Source organism: Moschus berezovskii, chromosome 1 (assembly GCF_049115385.1).
Source record: "Moschus berezovskii isolate FMDL1 chromosome 1, NW_MosBer_1.0, whole genome shotgun sequence".
NCBI classification, from domain to species: Eukaryota; Metazoa; Chordata; class Mammalia; order Artiodactyla; family Moschidae; genus Moschus; species Moschus berezovskii.
In genome coordinates this window covers 64015698-64038397 of record NC_142460.1, presented here as the reverse complement: position 1 = coordinate 64038397, position 22700 = coordinate 64015698, and the positions used below count along the sequence as shown (strand labels likewise).

The 22700-nt window shown below is 38.4% G+C and overlaps 1 long non-coding RNA gene across 1 annotated transcript in view; it reads left to right on the top strand.

The window, feature by feature from the left end:
- Positions 1-21982, top strand: part of LOC148778738 (uncharacterized) — a 306939-nt gene extending 284957 nt beyond the window's left edge. The window contains exon 3 of the long non-coding RNA XR_016038165.1: positions 21909-21982. This is a non-coding gene — a long non-coding RNA (uncharacterized LOC148778738). The remainder of the gene's footprint in view (positions 1-21908) is intronic.
- The last annotated feature ends 718 nt before the right edge of the window (positions 21983-22700 follow it).

Below are 22700 nucleotides of genomic sequence, written 5' to 3'. Positions count from 1 at the left end.
GTTTTTGGTGCACCTCATCAATTCACTGAGCATATTTATCAACTGTAATGGCTTCACCAGGATTCAGAAAACTGTAGTGGGTCAGATGGGCAGCAGACCGCCAAACAGTGACCATTACCTTTTTTTGGGTGCAGTTTGGCTTTAGGAAGTGCTTGGAGCTTCTTCTCAGTCCAACCACTGAGCTGGTCATTGCTGGTTGTTTTATAAAATCCACTTTTCATCATACGTCATAATCCGATAGAGAAATGATTTGTTGCATATAGTGAGAAAAGACGACACTTCAAAATGACAATTTTTCTGATTTTTGATCAGCTCATGATACACTCCTTTATTGAGCTTTTTCACCTTTCCGATTTGTTTCAAACACTGAATGCCTGTAGAATGGTCGACACAGATTTCTTCAGCAACTTCTCCTATAGTAAAAGAATCAGTTTTGATGATCCTCTCAACTGGTCAACTTTTGATGGCTGCCCATTGTGCTCTAGTCTTCAAGGCTCTCGTCTTCTTTGCAAAACTTCTTGAACCATCACTGTGGTGGTGGTGGTGGTTTAGTCGCTAAGTTGTGTTCGACTCATTGTGACCCCATGGACTGTAGCCTGCCAGGCTCCTCTGTCCATGGGATTTTCCAGGCAAGAATACCGGGCCTCATCAAGAGGAGTAAGAAAAGATCTGTATCACTAAACCTATTTAATATAGAGTCTTTACAAAGCCTTGCTCTTTTGGGTATAAACCATGGTTCATGGTCTTCCAGAAGCATATTTGACTTTTAAAAAAACCTCTAACTTGCTGTTGATTGATTCACCAGTATTCTGTAATAAGAAAATGTTTTAGTTTTTACTTTTATGTAAAAAATTATTCCAAAACAGGGGTTTAAAATAATACACATTTACTATATCCCAGTTTCTTTGGACCAGGAGTCCAGGCATGGTTACACTGGGTGCCTTCTGGCTCAATGTCTTTCATGAGGCTGCAGTCAAGACATCAGCAGTGGCTGCCATCATTTCAGGGCTCCACTGGGGAAGGAACCACTTCCAATCTCGCTCACATGGCTGTGTTGGCAGGCATCAGGCTCTCGCTGGCTGTTGGCTACAGATGTTTCCACATAGGCTTCTCCTTTGGACAGCTCACAATATGGCAGCTGACATCCTTGAGAGAAAACTGGAAAGAAAGACTAGGTGTGGGCCTGAGACTGAAGTCACAGTCTTTCATGGTCACCTAATCATTCATCACTTTTGCAGTATTCTTTTTGTTAGACATGATAGCCAACCTGCCCTAAAGGGGAGGAGATTATACAAGGTCATGAATACCAGGAGGTGAGGGTCATTTAGGGCCATTTTAGAGTCTGCCTAGCTACTACAAAGAGATAGAAGTAAAATCTGAATGATATTCTAAATTATCAGGTTAATGCAAACAGACCTTGTGAATTTCTCCATAACTCTCAATCTCTATAGACTGTTCCCTCTGAGTTATGTGAACTGTTGGCATATACAGTAGTTTGATGAGGAGGCTGGTCTCTCCATCATGTCATCTGTGAAAGATGGGACCTTTCAAATTAAATCCATGTATTCACACACTGACCTGAAGACACATGTGTACAAATTATACTTCTAAATGCAATTACAAAAAAGTTAAGAAGTGCTAGACATGTGCTTCTCATGCTTACAGCATTCTTTAAAGGCTATTAAGTGAACTTCTGAAGAATGTATACCATAGTGAAAAGAAAAGTATTTTCAATTTTCAATTCTTGGCTTCTCTAGCCTTATGTCCAGAACCCAAACACTGAGCAGTTTCAAGTTGTTGCTTTTTATTTCCTCTTTAATAAACATAGAAGAGTGTAAAAATGAAGACTATATTTTCTCAATTTTATCATGTTACCCTATTCCTGCCCCTCCTATTACTCCTCCATGTCTGCTGATCCATTCACCTCAGTAAAGTTCAGAGAAATTGAGCTTCTATTGTTCCACTTGAGGCAGTTTTAGAAAATGACCTTGCTTTCTGTGCAAGATTGTTTTCAATGGTAACAGTGATTTTATTAATAAGTAATAAATTCCTCAGTGATAACTTGACACCTGTGAAGTTTCAACTTTTAAACTCTCAGTATAAGCCAATGCACCAGAAGGAATTTTAGATCCTTTAACAATAGTAAAAGATACTTTTTCACCTGCTTCTAACTCAAACATAGTTTAGCACATTTGCATCAATTTTCTCCAAAAGAAATACACTTTTGGATACAACTCAGAGGTACACAATTTCTGCCAAAAGAATAGTTTTCCACACTATTTCACACACACCAAAATAGGGTCTGAATAGTCTTGAACACATTTTAAATGGTTTGCACTCCCATGTTTTCTTTTTTCTTTTTTAAATTTATAATTTATTTTTATTTTTTATTGAAGGCTAATTATTTTACAATATTGTATTGGTTGGTTTTGCCATACATTGACATGAATCCGCCCCAGGTGTACATGAGTTTCCCTTCCTGAACCCACCTTCCACCTCCCTCCTCCCCTTATCCTCCCTCTGGGTCATCCCCATGCACCAGCTGCGAGCATCCTGTATCATCTGTTGAAACTGGACTGGTGATTTGTTTCACATATGATAATATACATGTTTCAATGCCATTCTCCCAAATCATGCCACCCTCGCCTTCTCCCACAGAGTCCAAAAGACTGTTCTATACATCTGTGTCTCTTTTGCTGTCTCGTATACAGGGTTATCATTACCATCTTTCTAAATTCCATATATATGAGTTTGTATACTGTATTGGTGTTTTTCTTTCTGGCTTACTTCACTCTGTATAATAGGCTCCAATTTCATCCACCTCATTAGAACTGATTCAAATGCATTCTTTTTAATGGCTGAGTAATACTCCATTGTGTATATGTACCAAAGCTTTCTTATCCATTCGTCTGCCGATGGACATCTAGGTTGCTTCCATGTCCTGGCTATTATAAACAGTGCTGTGATGAACATTGGAGTACACGTGTCTCTTTCAATTCTGGTTTCCTCGGTATGTATGCCCAGAAGTGCGATTGCTGGATCATATGGCAGTCCTATTTCCAGTTTTTAAAGGAATCTCCACACTGTTCTCCATAGTGACTGTACTAGTTTGCATTCTCACCAACAGTGTAAGAGGGTTCCCTTCTCTGCACACCCTCCCCAGCATTTATTGCATGTAGACTTTTGGATAGCAGCCATTCAGACTGATGTGAAATGGTATCTCATTGTGGTTTTGATTTGCATTTCTCTGATTATGAGGGATGTTGAGCATTTTTTCATGTGTTTGTTAGCCATCTGTATGTCTTTTTTGGAGAAATGTCTGTTTAGTTCTTGGGCCCATTTTTTGATTGGGTCATTTATTTTTCTGGAATTGAGCTGAAGGAGCTGTTTGTATATTTTGGAGATTTATTCTTTGTCAATTGTTTCATTTGCTATTATTTTCTCCCATTCTGAAGGCTATCTTTTCACCTTGCTTATAGTTTCCTTTGCTGTGCAGAAGCTTTTAATTTTAATTAGGTCCCATTTGTTTATTTTTGCTTTTATTTCCAATATTCTGGGAGGTGGGTCATGGAGGGTCCTGCTGTGGTTTATGTCGGAGAGTGTTTCGCCTACGTTCTCCTCTAGGAGTTTTATAGTTTCTGGTCTTACATTTAGCTCTCTAATCCATTTTGAGTTTATTTTGGTGTATGGTGTTAGGAAGTGTTCTATTTCATTCTTTTACAAGTGGCTGACCAGTTTTCCCAGCACCACTTGTTAAAGAGACTGTCTTTACTCCATTTTATATTCTTGCCTCCTTTGTCAAAGATAAGGTGTCCATAGGTGCGTGGATTTATCTCTGGGCTTTCTATTTTGTTCCATTGTTCTATATTTCTGTCTTTATGCCAGAACCATACTGTCTTGATGACTGTGGCTTTGTAGTAGAGCCTGAAGTCTGGCAGGTTAATTCCCCCAGTTCCATTCTTCTTCCTCAAGACTGCTTTGGCTATTCGAGGTTTTTTTTGTATTTCCATACAAATTGTGAGATTATTTGTCCTAGCACTGTGAAAAATATTGTTGGTATCTTGATAGGCATTGCATTGAATGTATAAATTACTTTCGGTAATATACTCATTTTTATAATATTTATTCTTCCAATCCACGAACACAGTATATTTCTCCATCTATTAGTGTCCTCTTTGATTACTTTCACTAGTGTTTTATAGTTTTCTATGTGCAGGTCTTTTGTTTCTTTAGGTAGATATATTCCTAAGTATTTAATTCTTTTTGTTGCAACAGTGAATGGAATAGTTTCCTTAATTTCTCTTTCTATTTTCTCATTATTAGTGTATAGGAATGCAAGGGATTTCTGTGTTGATTTTATATCCTGCAACTTTACTGTATTCATTGATTAGCTCTAGTAGTTTTTTGGTACAGTTCTTTAGGGTTTTCTGTGTAGAGGATCATGTCATCAGCGAACAGTGAAAGTTTTACTTTTTCTTTTCCAACTTGGATTCCTTTTATGTCTTTTTCTGCTCTGATTGCTGTAGCCAAAACTTCCAGAACTATGTTGAATAGTAGTGGTGAGAGTGGGCACCCTTGTCTTGTTCCTGACTTTAGGGGAAATGCTTTCAGTTTTTCACCATTGAGTATAATGTTTGTTGTGGGTTTGTCATATATAATTTTTATTATTTTGAAGTATGTTCCTTCTATTCTCACCTTCTGGAGCTTTTGTTTTTTTTTTTTATCATAAATGGAATTTGAATTTTGTCGAAGGCTTTCTCTGCATCTATTGAGATAATCATATGATTTTAATTTTCAGTTTGTTAATGTGGTGTATTACATTGATTGATTTGTGGATATTGAAGAATCCTTGCATTCCTGGGATAAAGCCCACTTGGTCATGATGTATGATCTTCTTAATGTGTTGTTGGATTCTGATTGCTAGAATTTTGTTAAGGATTTTTGCATCTATGTTCATCAGTGATATTGGTCTATAGTTTTCTTTTTTTGTGGGATCTTTACCAGATTTTGGGATTAGGGTGATGGTGGCCTCATAGAATGAGTTTGGAAGTTTCCATTCCTCAGCAATTTTCTGGAAGAGTTTGAGTAGAATAGGTGTTAGCTCTTCTCTAAATTTTTGGTAGAATTCGGCTGTGAAGCCGTCTGGACCTGGGCTTTTGTTTTCTGGAAGATTTCTGATTACAGCTTCTATTTCTTTGCATGTGATAGGTCTATTAAGATTTTCTATTTCTTCCTGGTTCAGTTTTGGAAAGTTGTACTTTTCTAAGAATTTGTCCATTTCTTCCAAGTTGTGCATTTTATTGCCATATAATTGCTGATAGTATTCTCTAATGATCCTTTGTATTTTTGTGTTGTTGTTTCTGATCTCTCCATTTTCATTTCAAATTTTATTGATTTGGTTCTTCTCCCTTTATTTCTTGATGAGTCTGGCTAGTGGTTTGTCAATTTTATTTACCCTCTCAAAGAACCAGCTTTTGGCTTTGTTGATTTTTGCTATAGTCTCTTGTTTCTTTTGCATTTATTTCTGCCCTAATTTTTAAGATTTCTTTCCTTCTACTAACCCTGGGGTTCTTCATTTCTTCCTTTTCTAGTTTCTTTAGGTGTAGAGTTAGGTTATTTAGTTGACTTTTTTCTTGTTTCTTGAGGTGTGCCTGTATTGCTATTAACTTTCCCCTTAGCACTGCTTTTACAGTGTCCCAGAGGTTTTGGGTTGTTGTGTTTTCATTTTCATTCATTTCTATGCATATTTTGATTTCTCCTTTGATTTGTTCATTATTCAGCAGCGTGTTGTTCAGCCTCCATATGTTGGCTTTTTTTTTCTCTGTCGAGGTTAATATTTAATTGAAGTATAGTGGATGTGAGAGTTGGACTGTGAAGAAAGCTGATCGCTGAAGAATTGATGCTTTTGAACTGTGGTGCTGGAGAAGACTCTTGAGAGTCCCTTGGACTGCAAGGAGATCCAACCAGTCCATTCTAAAGGAGATCAATCCTGGGTGTTCATTGGAAGGACTGATGCTAAAGCTGAAACTGCAATACTTTGGCCACCTCATGTGACGAGTTGACTCACTGGAAAAGAGTCTGATGCTGGGAGGGATTGGGAGTGGGAGGAGACGGGGACGACAGAGAATGAGATGGCTAGATGGCATCACCGACTCGATGGACATGAGTTTGAGTGAACTCCGGGAGTTGGTGATGGACAGGGAGGCCTGGTGTGCTGTGATTCATGGGGTCGCAAAGAGTCGGACACGACTGAGCGATTGAACTGAACTGAACTGATAGTTGATTTACAATATTATATTAGTTTCCAGTGTACAACATAGTGTTTTAATATTTTTACAGATTATACTCCATTAAACTTATTATAAAATATTAGCTGTATTCCCTATGCTGTTCAATATATCCTTGTAGCTTATTTATTTTATATATAGTAGTTTGTGCCTGACACTTCCCTACCCCCATCTTGCCCCTAACCTCTTCCCTCTCTCCACTGGTAACAATAATTTGTTCTCTATACCTGTACGTCTGTTTCTGTTTTGTTCTATACATTCATTTGTTTATTTTTTAGATTCCACACATATGTGAAAACAAGAAGTATTTGTCTTTATCTGCACGACTTATTTCACTAAGCATAATGCCCTCTAGGTCCGTCCATGTTTTTGCAAATGGCAGAATTTCATTATTTTTTATGGCTGAGTAATATTCCATTATACACACACCACATCTTTAACCGTTCATCTGTTGATCAACCCGTAGGTTGCTTCCATATCTTGTCCATTGTAAATAATGGTGTTAAGAACATTGAGGTGTATGTGTCTTTTCAAATTAGTGTTTTTGTTCTTCAGATATATACTGAGAAGTGGAATTATTGAATCATAAAAAAATAAAAATAAAAAAGAAGATATACATATGGTCAATGGGTACATGAAAAGATGCTCTGCATCACTGATCATCAGAGAAATGCAAGTCAAAATCACAATATCACCTCACACCTGTCAGAACAGCTGTCATCAAAAAGTACACATGTAACAAATACTGGCAAGGATATGGGAACCCTCCTAAATTTCTGGTAGGAATGTAAGTTGGTGCAGCCACTATGGAAAACAGTATGGAAATTCCTCAAAAAGCTAAAAATAGAACTAACATATGTTAGCATTTTTAATAGTTTTGTTCCTGTAATTGAGATCTAATCTTACTGCATTGTGCTCAGAAAAGACGCTTGGAATGATTTCAATTTTAAAAAATTTACTAAGGCTAGATTTTTGGCCCAGGATGTGATCTATCCTGGAAAATGTTCCGTGTGCGCTTGAGAAAAAGGTGAAATTCATTGTTTTGGGGTGAAATGTCCTATAGAGATCTATTAGGTCTAACTGGTCTATTGCATCATTAAAGTTTATGTTTCCTTGTTAATTTTCTGTTTAGTTGATCTGTCCATAGGTGTGAGTGGGGTATTAAAGTCTCCCACTATTATTGCGTTGTTGTTAATTTCCCCTTTCATACTTGTTAGTAATTGTCTTACATATTGCGGTGCTCCTATGTTGGGTGCATAAATATTAATAATTGTGATATCTTCTTGGATTGATCCTTTGATCATTATTTACTTTCCTTCCTTGTCTCCTTTCACAGACTTTGTTTTAAACTCTGTTTTATCTGATATGAGTATTGCTACCCCTGCTTTCTTTTGGTCTCTGTTTGCGTGGAATGTCTTTTTCCAGCCCTTCACTTTCAGTCTGTATGTGTCCCTTGTTTTGAGGCGGGTCTCTTGTAGACAACATATATGGGGGTCTTGTTTTTGTATCCATTCATCCAGCCTTTGTCTTTTGGTTGGGGCATTCTACCCATTTACGTTTAAGGTGATTATTGATAAGCATGATCCCGTTGCCATTTTCTTTATTGTTTTGGGTTCGAGTTTATACCCCCTTTCTGTGTTTCCTGTCTAGAGAAGGTCCTTTAGCATTTGTTGGAGAGCTGGTTTGGTGATGCTGAATTCTCTCAACTTTTGCTTGCCTGTAAAGCTTTTGATTTCTCCTTCATATTTGAATGAGGTCCTTGCTGGGTACAGTAATCTGGGATGTAGGTTATTTTCTTTCATCACTTTAAGTATTTCTTGCCATTCCCTCCTGGCCTGAAGAGTTTCTGTTGAAAGATCAGCTGTTATCCTTATGGGAATCCCCTTGTGTGTTATTTGTTGTTTTTCCCTTGCTGCTTTTAATATTTGTTCTTTGTGTTTGATCTTTGTTAATTTGATTAATATGTGTCTTGTAGTGTTTCGCCTTGGGTTTATCCTGTTGGGGACTCTCTGGGTTTCTTGGACTTGGGTGATTATTTCTTTCCCCATTTTAGGGAAGTTTTCAACTATTATCTCCTCAAGTATTCTCTCATGGTCTTTCTTTTTGTCTTCTTCTCCTGGGATTCCTATGATTCGAATGTTGGAGCATTTAACATTGTCCTAGAGGTCTCTAATATTGTCCTCATTTCTTTTAATTCGTTTTTCTTTTTCCTCTCTGTTTCAGTTAGTTCTACAATTCTATCTTCTAGCTCGCTTTTCGTGTCTTCTGCCTCCATTATTCTACTGTTTGTTCCCTCCAGAGTGTTTCTGATCTCATCTAGCATTATTCATTGTATATTGACTCTTTTTTATTTCCTCTAAATCCTTATTAAACCTTTCTTCCATCTTCTCAATCCTTTTCTCCAGGTTATTTATCTGTAACTCCATTTTGCTTTTCAGATTTTGAATCATTTTCACCATCAAAATTCAAAATTCTTTATCAGGTAGATTCCCTGTATCTTCCTCTTTTGTTTGTGTTGGTTGGCATTTATCCTATTCCTTTACGTGCTGGGTATTTCTCTGCCTCTTCATCTTGCTTATATTGCTGTGTTTTGGGTGGCCTTTCTGTCTTCTGGCAGTTTGTGGAGTTCTCTTTTTTATGTAGTTTCCTTGCTGTGTGTGGGGTTGGACGGGTGGCTTGTCAGGGTTGCCTGGTTAGGGAAGCTTGTGTCAGTGTTCTGGTGGGTGGAACTGGTTTTCTTTTCTCTGGAGTGCAATGAAGTGTCCAGTAATCAGTTATGAGATGTCAGTGAGTTTGGAGTGACTTTGGGCAGCCTGTATATTGAAGCTCAGGGCTATTTTCCTGTGTTGCTGGAGAATTTGCATGGTATGTCTTGCTCTGGAACTTGTTGACCCTTGGGTGGTGCTTGGTTTCAGTGTAGGTATGGAGGCGTTTGATGAGCTCCTATCAATTAATGTTCCCTGGAGTCAGGAGTTCTCTGGTGTTCTCAGGATTTGAGCTTAAGCCTCTTGCCTCTGGTTTTCAGTCTTATTCTTGGAGTAACCTCTAGACTTCTCTATCTGTCATTTCCAAGGTGGTTCCCTCTGTTTTAGCTTCTGTTTGCTGGTCTCTTCAGTGTCTAATTTCCACCCTGACACTAGGGGGCGGTGGTGGACACTTTTTAATGCTCACTTGTTTAGTCCTGTTCTGGGAAGGGAGGAACGCTGCAGACAAATATCTCTGGCATCTGTGGGGAGTGCTAACAGTGTCTCAGCCACACTGGGTTTGTTCCCGCTTACAGCGCGTGTGCTGTCCCAGTCTACACTGCACAGGCTCTAGGTTACTCTGCCGGGAACTGTCCGAGGCCGGCGCTGGGTTGCATGCACTTCCTGGTCTGAGCGGCTCAGGTTCAGGCACTCTGGTACTCCACAAAGGTGCAGACTCGGTTGGGCCTGCCTTTTGTGCCTTCCCCGGTCCAAGCAGCTCAGGTGACCAGGCATTTGGCGAACGCGGTCATTGCGATTATCACCTCCGCAGTCCCTCCCATTCGGTTTTCTGGGTGTACAGTGCACCTTCTCAGGGGGATGTTGACCGGTCAGAAACCCATGAAGTCTTGGTTAGCAACGAAGCCTGCCTGCAGTTTGGTATTGGATGCCTCTCTGGGGTGGCGCTTGCCTGCTTCCGGCTCTGGCTTCCCTCCCCTGCCTGTCTCAGTGGGGGATGGGCCAACCGCAGCCGGCTAGCTCTGCTCAGTCCTTTTTTCTGTGAGCGGGGCTGGTGGAGTCTTAGGTTAGGGCTTTTCGCCTTTTTGCTGGGTGTCTACCACACAGTCTGCTTTGCTATCTCCAGTCAGTTCCCCCAGACTGCCCTCGTGGCATTCAGGCCGGGTCCTCCCTCTTAGCAGTTCAGCCAGCTCCTACCTGCCCAGCCCCTGCTTGCTAATGGCAGATGCAGGTGTCTGCGCTGCTTCTCTGCTGGGAGTTACTCTTTGGCAGATAATCTGTGGGCTTTAATTATTTCTTTCCTTTTCCTCCCGGTTACATGGCCCTCTGAGGTTCCAGGGCTCTCCACAGATTCGCCAGTGAGAGTGTTTCCTGGTGTTTGGAAACTTCTCTCTTTTTTAAGCCTCGCTTCCTGGGACGGAGCTCCGTCCTTACCTCTTTTGTCTCTTTTTTTATCTTTTATGTTTTTCCCTACCTCCTTTCGAAGACAATGGGCTGCTTTTCTGGGTGCCTCATGTCCTCTGCTGGCATTCAAAAGTTGTTTTGTGGAATTTTCTCAGCATTCAAATGTTCTTTTGATGAATTTGTGGGGGAGAAAGTGGTCTCGCCGTCCTATTCCTCTGCCATCTTGCTCCCTCTCCCCCATGTTTTCTAATTCCAAATTCTGAGTTTTATTGGAATGCTTGACATATCTAAAGGATACTCCACAAGTATCTCAAATCAATGATATCTCAAAATGAACTCATCCTCCTTCCCCAAAATATCAACTCATAGAGTTTTACGGTTAATAAGCAGTTATTTCCTAATCCTAATTTCCTTAATTTACAAGATAAGTTCAGGGAGACCCAGAGAATTTAGATGAATTGCTCAGTGTGTCTGGGATCAGAGACAAGATAATGTTTCCTTCTTCCTGGTCCTTCATTCTTTTAATTCTTCTGTTTGTATTAAAGGCACCAATAAAGATTCCTATGGAGGAGCCTGGTAGGCTGCAGTCCATGGGGTCGCTAAGGGTCGGACTCGACTGAACGACTTCACTTTCACTTTTCACTTTCACACATTGGAGAAGGAAATGGCAACCCACTCCAGTGTTCTTGCCTGGAGAATCCCAGGGACGGGGGAGCCTGGTGGGCTTCCGTCTATGGGGTCACACAGAGTCGGACACGACTGAAGTGACTTAGCAGCAGCAGCAGCAAAGATTCCTACTTGCCTCAAGCCATCAAAGTCAAATTTAGCTCAAATTTAACAATATTATTTCTTCCAGTCAATGAACATGGCATAAATTTACATTTCTTTGTATCATTTTTAATGTTTTCTAGTTTTCAGAATATGTGTCTTCCACTTCTTAATTAAAATTGCTCCTAGGTAGTTTATTCTTTTTTCAAAAATTTATTTATTTTAATTGGAGGCTAATTATTTTACATTATTCTATTGATTTTGCCATACATTGACGTGAATTTTCCCCGGGTGTATATATGTTCCCCATCTTGAACCCCCCTCCCCCTTCCCTCCCCTTCCCAACCCTCTGGGTCATCCCAGTGCACCAGCCCCGAGCATCCTGTATCATGCATCGAACCTGGACTGGCGATTTGTTTAGTTAGATTGTTCTTTTGCTTTCTCCATCTGAGAAATGAACTAATTGTCAGTATATAGAAAAGCAACAGATTTCTGTGTGTTAATCTTGCAACTTTTTTGGATTCATTTATTCTAATAATTGTGGTAGAAACTTCTGGATTTTCTATATATGGTGTCATGCCATCTGCAAATACTGACAGTTTTACTTCTTTCTTTCTAATCTGGATGCTCCTGTTCTTATTTGATTGTTGTCTCTAGAGCTTTGAATACTATGTTAAATAGAAGTGGCAAGAGTGAATACCCTTGTTTTTTTTCTTGAATTTAGAGCGAAGTCTTTCAGCTTTTCACTACTGAATATTATGTTGCCTGTGTAATTGTCATAAATGACTTTTCTTACATTGAGGTATATTCCCTATATACCCACTTTGATGACAGTTTTTATCATGAGTTGATGTTAAATTTTGTCAAATGTTTTTTCTGTGTCTCTTGAGATGACAATATGATTTTTATCCTTCCTTTAGTTAATGTGATGTAACATATGGATAGATCAGATAGTAAACCATTCTTGAATCCCTGGAATAACTCCCTCTTGATCATGATATATTATTCTTTCTATATATTGTTGGATTTGACTTGCTAATATTTTGTTGAGGAGTTTTACATCAATATTCGTCAGATGTACTGGCCTGTAATTTTTGTTTTTTGAAGTATCTTTCTTGTTTGAGACTGAGTAATAGTGGTCTGGTAGACTGAATTTTGGAGTTTCCCTCTTGCATAGTTTTTTTGGAATAATTTGAGATAGATGGTTATTAGGCCTTTTAAAAATAATTTTGGTAGAATTTCCCTGTAAATACGTCTAGTCCTGGACTTCAGTTTGCTAGAAATTTTGATTACAAATTCAATTTCACTATTAGTTGTTGTATTCAGATTGTCTATTTCTTCCTGATTCAGCCTTCAGAGGTTATATGTTTCTAGAAATTTGTCTGTTATTCTGGATTGTCCAATTTGTTGGCATAGTCCTTTTTATAATATTTTCATATGATTTATCTTTTCAGAAAAACAGCTTAGTTTCATCAATCTTTTTATTGTTTTTTTAATGTCTCTATTTTATTATTTCCTCTTTGATCTTTATAATTTCCTTTCTTCTACTGACTCTGGAATTTGTTTGTTGGCATTTGTTTCTTGAAGTAGGCCTATCACTATAATCTTCCCATTCAGGGCTTCTTTTGCTGCATCCCATAAATTTTGGAGTTTTTTGTTTCCATTTTCATTTGTCTCAAGGTATTTTCTGATTTCTTCATTTTTTAAATTTCTTCATTCACCCAATGATTTTTTTTAGTAGTATGTTGCTTAACTTCCATGTATTTTTGTTTTTCTCATTTTTCCTCCTGTAAAGGAGACAGGGACCAAGACCATCCCCATGGAAAAGAAATGCAAAAAAGTAAAATGGCTGTCTGGGGAGGCCTTACAAATAGCTGTAAAAAGAAGAGAAGCGAAAAGCAAAGGAGCAAAGGAAAGATATAAGCATCTGAATGCAGAGTTCCAAAGAATAGCAAGGAGAGATAAGAAAGCCTTCCTCAGTGATCAATGCAAAGAAATAGAGGAAAACAACAGAATGGGAAAAACAAGAGATCTCTTCAAGAAAATTAGAGATTCCAAGGGAACATTTCATGTAAAGATGGGCTCGATAAAGGACAGAAATGGTATGGACCTAACAGAAGCAGAAGATATTAAGAAGAGGTGACAAGAATACACAGAAGAACTGTACAAAAAAGATCTTCACGACCAAGATAGTCACGATAACGTGATCACTGACCTAGAGCCAGACATCTTGGAATGTGAAATCAAGTGGGCCTTAGAAAGCATCACTAAAAACAAAGCTAGTGGAGGTGATGGAATTCCAGTTGAGCTATTTCAAATCTTGAAAGATGATGCTGTGAAAGTGCTGCACTCAATATGCCAGCAAATTTGGACAACTCAGCAGTGGCCACAGGACTGGAAGAGGTCAGTTTTCATCCCAATCCCAAAGAAAGGCAATACCAAAGAATGCTCAAACTACCGCACAATTGCACTCATCTCACACGCTAGTAAAGTCATGCTCAAAATTCTCCAAGCCACGTTTCAGCAATATGTGAACCGTGAACTCCCAGATGTTCAAGCAGGTTTTAGAAAAGGCAGAGGCACCAGAGATCAAATTGCCAACATCCGCTGGATCATGGAGAAAGCAAGAGAGTTTCAGAAAAACATCTATTTCTGCTTCATTGACTATGCCAAAGCCTTTGACTGTGTGGATCACAATAAACTGTGGAACATTCTGAAAGAGATGGGAATCCCAGACCACCTGACCTGCCTTTTGAGAAACCTGTATGCAGGTCAGGAAGCAACAGTCAGAACTGTACATGGAACAACAGACTGGTTCCAAATAGGAAAAGGAGTGCGTCAAGGTTGTATATTGTCACCCTGCTTATTTAACTTCTATGCAGAGTACATCATGAGGAACACTGGACTGGAAGAAGCACAAGCTGGAATCAAGATTGCTGGGAGAAATATCAATAATCTCAGATATTCAGATGACACTACCCTTATGGCAGAAAGTGAAGAGGAACTCAAAAGCCTCTTGATGAAAGTGAAAGAGGAGAGTGAAAAGGTTGGCTTGAAGCTCAACATTCAGAAAACGAAGATCATGGCATCTGGTCCCATCACTTCATGGGAAATAGATGGAAAAACAGTGGAAACAGTGTCAGACTTTATTTTTTTGGGCTCCAAAATCACTGCAGATGCTGATTGCAGCCATGAAATTAAAAGACGCTTACTCCTTGGAAGGAAAGTTATGACCAACCTTGATAATTTATTAAAAAGCAGAGACATTACTTTGCCAACCAAGGTCCATCTAGTCAAGGCTATGGTTTTTCCCGTGGTCATGTATGGATGTGAGAGTTGGACTGTGAAGAAGGCTGATCGCCGAAGAATTGATGCTTTTGAACTGTGGTGTTGGAGAAGACTCTTGAGAGTCCCTTGTACCGCAAGGAGATCCAATCTTAAGAGTCCCTTGTACCGCAAGGAAATTCAACCAGTCCATTCTAAGGTAGATCGATCCTGGGTGTTCATTGGAGGGACTGACGCTGAAGCTGAAACTGCAATACTTTGGCCACCTCATGCGATGAGTTGACTCACTGGAAAAGACTGATGCTGGGAAAGGTTGGGGGCGGGAGAAGAAGGGGACAACCGAGAATGAGATGGCTGGATGGCATCACCGACTCAGTGGGCATGAGTTTGAGTGAAGTCCGGGAGTTGGTGATGGACAGGGAGGCCTGGCATGCTGTGATTCATGGGGTCGCGGAGAGTCGGACACGACTGAGCGACTGAAATGAACTGAACTGAAATGAACTGAACTGAATTTATTTCTAACTTCATACTGCTGTAATCAGAAAAAATCCTTGATGTAATTTCTGTCCTCTTAAATTTGTTGAGAATTTTTTGTGCCCTAGTATATGATCTGTCCTGAAGAACATTTCATGTGCACTTGAATGTGTATTCTATACTTTTTGGTCTGTACTGTTCTATAAATATCTATGAAGTCCAACTGGTCTAATGTGTTATAGAAGACCACTGTTTCCTTGCAGATCTTCTGTCAGGATAATCTGTCCATTGATGTCAGTGGGGTGTGAAAGTCTTCTACTATTACTGTCTTACTGTCAGTTTCTCTATGTCCATTAATGTTTGCGTTATACTTTTAGGTCTTCCTCTGTAAAGTGTGTATATGTTAATGGATGAAATAATTCTCTTCTTATACTGATCCATTTATCATTATATGATTCCCTTCATCTTTTGTTAAAGCCATTGTTTTAAGGTCTATTTTGTCTTATATGAGTATTGCCACCCTCTCTCTTGCCCTTTCTTTTGCACAAAACATACTGTTTTCATGCCCTTACTTTCAGTCTGTGTGTATCTTTAGGCCTGAGGTAAGTCTCTTGTAAGCAGCATATAGAAGGGTTGTTTTCAATCTAATCAGTCACCCTATGCCTTTAGACTGAAGTATTTAGTCTACTGACATTGAAAGATATTGATAGATACGTACTTATTGTTATTTGTTTCCTGGTTATTTTTCTAGTTCTTTTCTAGTCTTTTCCTGTTTTAGTTTCTTCCCTCATGCTTTGATAATTTCCTTTAGTGTTATACTTGTGTCCCATTCTCTCAAGTTTTAGTGAATCTGATTTTTGTCTCTTATTTGTGGTTACCATGGGGTTCCTATATGTTGACTAGTAATGATATCTACTTATTTTAAACTGGTAGTCACTTAAGTTCAAACACATTCTTTAAAAAAAAATAATCTGCATTTTTACTCACCTCCCCAACATTGTTTTTTATTATGTCATGAGTGCACCACTCCTATCTTCTCATGGTTTCTTCTTTATGTCTTTGTAGAATTTTTTTTTTTTTTTTTGGTAAATTCAAGATCAGGTCTCAACCTGATTGCTTCTCTTCTCTTTCTACTCAATTCTACATGGATCTTTCTTACAGTCTTAGTTGTACAAGAATCTTTCCACCATTCTTCAGTTAGTTTTCACTGAGAATTGTTCCAACTATAGATGTATTTTTGATCTACTAATGGGGGCAGGTGAGTTAGTTCTGCATCCTCCTATTCTTCCATCTTGATCTCTTTCCCCCCTACACCTACTCCTTTTAATTTTACTAGGACTGATGCTAAAGCTGAAACTCCAATACTTTGGCCACCTCATGCGACGAGTTGACTCACTGGAAAAGACTCTGATGCTAGGAGGGATTGGGGGCGGGAGGAGAAGGGGATGACAGAGAATGAGATGGCTGGATGGCATCACTGACTCTGTGGACATGAGTTTGAGTGAACTCCGGGAGTTGGTGATGGACAGGGAGGCCTGGCGTGCTGTGATTCATGGGGTCGCAAAGAGTCAGACACAACTAAGCGACTGAACTGAACTGAACTGATAGGCATCATAAGGACAGTGACCACATGTGGTTTAGCTTCGTGCTCCTTCTGTGTGACTAATGTGGTTCTTATCCTTAACAGGACTCAGGAAAGTTTCTATCTATGTCAGCCTATCTATGGGATGAAATTTAAAGAATTCAGGACAAATGACTATCAACTACTTTGTCAAGCTTCTCCATTAGAATTGTCGTAAACTAATTGTTGTAAACTGGCTCTATTAAAAGTCTTTTATGAAGGCAGTTACGATTTCAGTTGCCTCTACTCATTCATGGTTTTACCCAGGAGAAAGTGATATGGCTAAGCTTTGCAGATGGGTGGACAAGGCTGGTGGTATTATAGAACACTTAACATTCCCTCACTTAATCTTGTCATATTAAGTCACATCAAGGGTAGCACTGAAGGTGAAATGTTAAGCAGCTGTTTATGTTCCATAGGGTTTGGATTTAGTTTTACCATCTGCTAGCTAGTATGTTTTCCCCACTTTAAACACTCAACCTCTCAACCTTTATCCAGAGCTTTCAATCATTAGAATGACCCCTCTTGGGTCCATATTCAACCTTGATCCTAGCATCTGATCCACTGTTTCAAAGAAGTTAGTTTTGTTCCATAAAATCTAATTGTCTCTTCTCACCCTCAGTGCAGATAGAGACTACTCAATCACCAATTTTCAAATCTTTTATATTTTGCTCTTCAATCCACAAATAATCACTTCTTTTTATCATTCTTTATATTTCCCAAAGTTTATTTTGTAAACTTCTGAAAATGAAACAATAGAAACTGTCACATATGCATTTTTAAGAGAATAAATATTTTAGATATCCTTGCTGGAGGCCAAGAATTATGTCTTGTCAACAGTATTTCATGGGCAGGTCATCCAGTCAAGCCACAGGCAAGTCTTTCCTCATAGGTTTCACCCCATTACATTATGATTTATTCAAAGTAGAATAAATGAGGTTGAACTGTCCAAAATGTTATATGAGCCAGTGAGAAAAAAAAAAAGCATCTCAAATTAGCACAAATTATCCAAAGTCAAGTATGGCCTTTGCTTCTATTTTAGTGGTGTGTTATATTGTTGATCATCCTATACTGCTCAATATATTTTGCTTGTCTTGAGTTTTGAACTATTACTGGAAACTATCCCACAATGATTAGATGCATAGCTATGAATACATAGCTAACTTCAACTGGGCTTCAGCACTGCTCAACAACTCCATTCATTTTTAAATTCCCATTGTATCAAATTACCTACATATAACACCTGTTCTAAATGTTTTGCATATTCTCAGGGTCCCCATGTAGTCTTCAGCTCCCATACTATAGTAAATTACCTCACTATTTGCTTAACTGTTAGGCTCAAAACTCTTTAATATACTCTTGACTATAACTTTAATAGGAACCTCCTCAAATTTTCTTTGCATGATTAATACTGTTCACAAATACTCAGTTCTTCCTCCTTTGAGTCACCTGCTAGGAGTGTACTTTACCACCCTCGTTGAAGTTAGGCCTGGCATGGCCATCCAGATTACTTTGGCCAGTGAAATGTCAGTGGGTCACTTCCAGATGGAAGCTTTAGTAGTGAATGGATGATGTGACACATTCCCTTTTCCTCAGCCATAGCTCTTGGCACAGCTCCAGATTCTGGCTGTTTGTCATGCTGAGTATTGAGATAGAGGTAGATGTGGAGCACAGCCACAGCATGTGCACAGGGACACAAGTCATGAGCAAGAAATAAACCTTTGTGGTATTGATCTACTGAAATTTGGGGGTTACTTGTTACCTTAGTAAAAACTTAAGTCTCAGAGTGATACCAGGGATCCTGGTGGAGTGGGGACCTCCGGAGCTTATCCTTTCTCAAAAACAGTGAATAAACTGACAAGGGCTGTCAGCATCAGCACTCAGAATTCTGGAGACTATTGCAACTAAGGGAGTGCTTAATCAAGAGAAAATTATCTGAGTGTCAGTAAGAGAGCTTTGAGACATTTTAACTTATCCTGTCCCCATTCCTCATTCCCCAGCTCAGAGACAGCCTTGGAGACAATAAGCTACATTCTTCACATAGGTTCTTGATACCAGGAGGAACAGAACAGAACTTATTCTCAAAGAATTTTGGCTATTTGTCTTGACATATCTGGTGGGTCTCTGAAGGACTAGCTCAAAGGATTTGCTTTTATTTTACCTAACTCATAAAAACCCATGAGCTGAGTTGGCTACTCAGGGGACACTGCCAAAACCTTTTAAAGGCAATGAGTTAGCAGCTGCCACCTGGGGCAAGAAATAATGGGGCAAATAATAGACAAACTGAAAAGCTTGCAAGAGAATGCTGAATAATAAGACAATTAGTAAAAAAAAAAAAAAAAAAACATTTAAAAAATTCTGAATTAATGAAATGATACCCTCTGTGTATGGACTAAAAGATTTAATATTGTTTTAAGTGGCAAGGCTCCCAAATTGATCTGCAGATTCTATGCTATCCCTATTAAAATTCAAATTCCCTTTTTGCTAAAGAGGACAAGCTAATTCTAAAATTCATACTGAGTTACATGAGGCTCAAAATAGCCAAGACTATCTTGAAAAAGAGGCACAAAAGTAGACGACTCTCACTTCATTTCAAAACTTGCTTCAGAGCTATAGTAATCAAAATAATGTGGTATTGGCAAGAATAGACATACAGACCAGTAGAATAGAGTTGAGAGCCCAGAAATAAACTCATATGTCTATGGTCAATTAATTTTCAACAAATGTGCCAAGACTATTCAACTGGAAAAATGTAGTCTTTAACATATGGTGCTGGAACAACTGAATAACCACATGTAAAAGAATGATACTAGACTCTTACCTCATACCATATATAAAACACAACTGAAAATGGATGAATACTTAAATGTAAGAGCTAAAACTGTAAAACTCTTAGAAGAAAACACTGGGATAAACCTCAATGCCCTTAGATTGAGCAGCAGATTCTTAGATATGACCTCAAAAGTAAAAAAATGGCAAAAGAAAAAATAGATAAAATATACATCATCAAAATTAAAAGCTTGTGTGTCAAAGGACACAATAAAGTGAAAAGACAAACCACTGAATGAGAGATATATTTGCAAATCATATATCTAATAATGTCTAATATCCAAAGGGACTTGAATAGACATTTTTCTGAGGAAGTTATATAAATGACCAATCAGGATATGAAAAGAAGCTCAGCATGGTTAGTAACTGGGAAAATGCAAATCAAAATCACAATGAGAGACAACTTCATACCCACTAGGAAGGCAATAACATTAATAGTAATAAAATGGAAAATAAGAAATGTTGTTCAGAATGAAGAGAAATTGGCACCTTCATACTTTGCTGCTGCTGCTGCTGCTAAGTCACTTCAGCTAGTGGGAATATATTTACTGGTCCAGCTGATATGGAAAGTAGTTGAGCAGTTCCTTAAAACAAATATAGCATTATCATATAACCCAAGAGTTCCACTTGAGTGAAATCCAGATGAACTGAAAACAATTTTTCAAACAAAAACTTGTATGTGAATGTTCATAGAAGAATTTTTCATAATAGCCAAAAATGAAAGCAATAGAAATATTAATCAACTGGTAAGCAGATAAATGGCAACCCACTCCAGTATTCTTGTCTGGGAAATTTCATGGACAGAGGAGCTTGGTGGGCTATGGTCCATGGGGTTGCAAAAGAGTTGGACATGGCTTATCGGCTAAACAACAAAGTGGATAGACACCATGGAATATTATTCAGTCATAGAAAGGAATGAAATGGTGATATGCTGCAACAACATGGATCAACCTTGAATGTAATATGCCAAGTGAAATAAGCCAGGCACAGAAGTCCACTTATTGTATAGTTCGGTTTATATTAAGTGTCTAGAACAGGCAAATTCATAAAGACAGAAAGCTGATTAATGGCTTCAGGAGTTAGGGATAAGGAGGCTTAGGGAAGTGACGGTTAATAGGCATGAGTCTAAAAGGCAGAGTCTTTACAAAGCCTTGTTCTTCTGGGGATAAACCATATGATCTTTCAGAAGCATACTTGACTTTATTTTTAATTAATTTTTTAGACTATAATTGCTTTACTATGTTATGTTTCTACTGTACAGCATGGTGAATCAGCTATATGTATACATATATTTTCTGTTTTTTTGGATTTCCTTCCCATTCAAGTCACACAGAACATTGAGTAGAGTTCCCTGGGCTATACAGTAGGTTCTCATTAGTTATCCGTTTTATACATAGTATCAACAATGTATTTAAATAAAACCCAATTTTCCCAGATCACCCCATCCATCTCTCCTTCCTCCTTGGTATTCATACGTTTGTTCTCTATATCCATATCTCTATTTCTGTTTTGCAAATTAGGTCATCTGTACCATTTTTCCAGAATGCACATATATAAGTTAATATATTTGTTTTTCTCTTTCTTAGTTATTTCACTCTATGTGACATTCTCTAGATCCATCCACATCTCTACAAATGACCCAATTTCATTCCTTTTTATGGAAGAGTAATATTCCATTTATTCATTTTATATATATAAATATACCACATCTTCTTTATCCATTCTTCTGTTGATGAGCATTTAGGTTGCTTCCGTATCCTGGCTATTTTAAATAGTGCTGCAATGAACATTGGGATGCATGTATTTTTTCAGATTATGGTTTTCTCCAGCTATGTGCTCAGGAGTGGGATTGCTGGATCATATGTTATTTCTATTTTTGGTTTTCTAAGGAACCTCAATACTCTTCTCCATAGTCGGTGTACCAGTTTACATTCCTACCAGCAGCATAAGAGGGCATCATCCATCTTTTAAGCAAAACTTTCAGTCAGGTTCTGTCCATAGCCAAGTTCATGCCCCCTAACCCCCTTCTGTTATGGTCATATCATCCTTTAAGAACTTAATAAAAATTTATCTTCTCTATGAAGTCTTTCCAAATCCCCTATATTATTTTTGTACTTTCATCATACTTTTCATGATGTGTCCTGTTCTATGGTCATTTGTTTAAGTGTATGGTTTTAGGTAGTGGGACTTGGTTCTTTTTAACTCTGTACCAATTACTGCCTAGTGTCTAGAACATAATAGTGTTGGATAAATTGTACTTTCCTCCATTCTCAGAAACAATCAACTACAATATTACAGTAATATCTGACTTTAAGTCAATGAACCATATTTAGATACATATAAAGATAAATTTAAGTGATTTCTAGTCATTCATCCACAAAAGGCTCCTATGAATTCCCCAAAAGTGTAATCCATGAAGATGCATATGTTTTAGTTTCCAATTGATCAACTGTTTGGTTCTAACACTGCTCTTTGAAGATAGAATTATAGGCATAATCAAGTCAAAAAGAATTCACATCCTTCAAATCCTTTTTACAGAAAACGAGGAAATATTGCTTCAAGAGATCTAATTTGGACACTGTGCCAGCCAAGTAGTCTTCAGAAATTTTCACAATCCATGCCTTCAAGCAATGTTATTGCGTATCTACTCTGCAGGGTAGAGAAAATACACAAACAAGGTAATTTTTTAAAGTGATTGTTGCTAGGAGACGCACAAAGTGGGGTAAAGGAATAGAGAGAGATGGAAGAGAAGATGCATTGTCTTATGTGGTCATGAAAGTTCTATAAATGTGATATTTAAACTGAGACCTGAAAGCTTAGAATTTAGCCATGCAAAGATCTATCAATAGAATTGTCTCAGCAGAGGGAGCAACAGCTGTGAAGTCTTAAGGCAATAATATTTGGCTAGTCCAGCACCAGAACAGGAGACCAAACAGCTGGAGCATGGAGAGGGTGTGGTTCTTAGTGGGGAGGAACAGTGGGGCAGGGACAGGACTGAGTCAGGTCTTGGAGGTCACAGTGTGGTGTTTGTTGGGCTTTTATTCTCTGAACAAGAGGAAGCCACTTGATGGATTAACATGAATGAGAAATATGATCTGACTCATCTTTTTAAAATATCACCCTGCTACTATGTAAAGGTGGAATTAATAGATGTGAGGAGGCAGTTAGAAGATGTGGCAGAGCATGAAAGAGATAACGGTGGCTTAGACAGTCATAGGGCTTCCCAGGTGGTGCTAGTGGTAAAGAACCTGCATGCCAATACAGGAGACATAAAAGACATGAGTTCATTCTCTGGGTTGGGAAGATGCCCTGAAGAAGGAAATGGCAACC